This window comes from Budorcas taxicolor, chromosome 15 (genome assembly GCF_023091745.1).
Source record: "Budorcas taxicolor isolate Tak-1 chromosome 15, Takin1.1, whole genome shotgun sequence".
Classification (NCBI taxonomy): Eukaryota; Metazoa; Chordata; class Mammalia; order Artiodactyla; family Bovidae; genus Budorcas; species Budorcas taxicolor.
In genome coordinates this window covers 32,961,361-32,964,158 of record NC_068924.1, presented here as the reverse complement: position 1 = coordinate 32,964,158, position 2,798 = coordinate 32,961,361, and positions in this window count along the sequence as shown.

Genomic DNA, 2,798 nt, shown 5'->3' with positions numbered 1-2,798 from the left:
GAGATACCACTTTTATCGCATATAAAATTTTTATTTTACAGCATCAGTATTAATACATGTTCTTCTAATTGCTGCTTATTATGAGATGAGGTGACAGGGTTCATTAAAAGCTTTTCTATGTGGTTTTCTTCAATAGCAGTGCCTATTGTGCATTCTTAGCTTTAAAGTTAAAATTCTGTATATCCAGTTATAAGGATGTTCTCAGTAAGTAGACCCAGGATTTAGTGGTCTCTGTGACATTGTCTTAAACTAGTGCAGGGAGAAAGTAGTATTCTTATCTCATTTAGTCTTCACACTAATCCTGTGTGGTGGGAATTTTTATTCCCATTTTGCAGATGAGGAAGCTTAAGATACAGGAAGTTATTCTGTGACCAAAACTAACCACAACTTGGGAATAAAGAATTAGGGAAAAGCAAAAGAAAGAGAGTGCACCCCCATTTTAAAGAATAATATTTAGGGAATTCCCTGGCAGTCCAGTCTCAATGTTGAGGGCCTGGATTCAGTACCTGGTCAGAACTAAGATTCCACAAGCTGCAGCATGGCCAATAATAATAATAATACAGTGTAATATTAGTTATTAATTTGATGTTTATCTCTAGTAAAGAGGGGAGCTTCATTTGAAAATTTAATCTGGATCTCTGAGGCTTAGTCTCCTTCAAACCACACTGAAAGTCACAGAGTCTAGTATTTTTCTAATGGGACACAAATTTTATTTCACAAATCAGGGCCTGGCTCAAAAGAGGTATCCTATCTTAATTAAAAATTGTGACTCATTCTTTCAGGGGATTGCAAAAGATCTGCTTCCACAAAGCTAAGTCTCTCTACAGTTAGGCAAGATATCTTCTTAAAAAAATAAACTGAGGCATTTAGGGAGAATATAAGAAGCTGTTGTTGCCTTAGTTTTGGTTTGCTTCTATATGAAAATGAGATGTAGAGCAGAAAAGGTGGGGAAAAATTATCATATTTGAACAGGTCTAGAGTAATGGTCAGTGACGACGAATTTGCTCATGAAGGCATTACAGGAAGGAAAAGGGCTTCTCTCTTAGTAGGTGCAACACTGTAAAAATAGAATTGCATTTCAGCTAGATCAAAACATTATTATAAATATAGCAAAGTACCATGACTTCACTTGGGGGAGGTAACAGGAAATTATGTTATTGGGTTAAATTAGTGGCCTTGTGAATGACTAGCAGTTCAAACTGTCCTCTTCCCCTGAGCGGAGCCTCCCTATTTGGTGTGTGCTCACTCTGTTGGGTAGTAGGATTTTTCTCTCTGTTATTTTTACCTAATGAGAGAGGCTTGCAGTCAGAGAATTTTGGTTTGGTTTTTCTTGAGTCATTGGAGAAGAAGTAAAATAAGCATCTTTTTGACTTAATCCCCGAAAGGTAAAACTAAGAAGGATAGAGGTTTCTTAGTTATTCTTTAGCTCTATTTTCCAATGAGCAGAAACGAGGAAACATGAAACACTACCTTAAGTTATATGTAAGGAATGAGATAGGATCCTACTCCAGCCTAAAGAGTCATCATGTCAACTTACAATGGTTTAGAGCAGCGGTCCCCCACTTTTTTTGGCACCAGGGACTGGTTTCATGGAAGACTTTCCACAGACCAGGGAGACGGGGATGGTTTTGAGATGATTCATGCTCATTACATTTATTGGGCACTTTGTTTCTGTTATTATTACATCAGCTCAGATCACCAGGCTTTAGATCCCAGAGGTTGGGGACCCCTGGATTAGAGGGAAAAGCACTTCATTCTGTCCTTATACCTTTCAGTAATTTTGTGATTTTTTAAAAAAAATTATCACAAGAAAAAAAAAAATCACAGCTGGATCTGGCCTCTGTAACAAATACGAACTCATAAATTTTATGTGTGGTAGAGCAGTGCAGGGAGAAGTGGGGACAGCAGGTGGTATTATTTTAGAAGTAGTTTATTCAGACCCAAAGAATGAGACATGTCCTAAATGTTTTCACACATTTTCACGTGTAAAAGCGAAGGGAGGAAGTACACCTTGGAACAACCACTAGAAACACAAATACACAGTCAGCTCTTTATTAAATACTTTTTGAAAAGCATCTATTAGATTAGTCATCAGGAAATTCAACTCATTATTTTCTTTTGTACATGTTTTTGGAACGAAGTGTCCTGGTAAAAACGTGGCCTACCAGGTCAACTATTGTGATTTAGCAAGACAATTCTAAGAACACGAAATCTTTGGGTCTGCCTTGAACTACCCTTAGGTCTTAGGACATGAACTTTGGGACCTTCATGTTCATCTGACTCATTCATGACTTCTCCCTGACAAGGCATGGACTGGTTACAGCTGCTTAAAGTTCGTCTTGAAAGTCAGCTTCTAGGGCTAGAGACCTTCTTTGGGTCCTTTTCATCCCAAAGATCTTTATTTGGAAACCAGAAAGAAAGATTAAAAACAATTAAAAAAAATTTAAGTAGTTCTACTAGAGGCCAGCATCTTAAAATCTCCTGTTTCCTTTACACTAAGAATGTTAGCTGATCACATTGACCCTGATCCCAAAGCTTAGTAGAATCCTCCCGCTCTGAAGTAGTGTCAGGAATAATAAGTTCCATTCATTTCTTTCAAACTACAAAGCTTTATGTCCATGGGTTAGTCCTCACTTACTGCTTTGAGTCCCGGGGTGGTTTACTATTGGAGGACGCCATCTTGCATTGCACTCAAAGGACGTTTTTCATATGACGGTAATTAAGCGCCTTCTCACAGGCTGCTCAACCGAGGTGATGATGAGACTGCCTTGAAATCCTATTTTCTGTTGCAAGGCTCC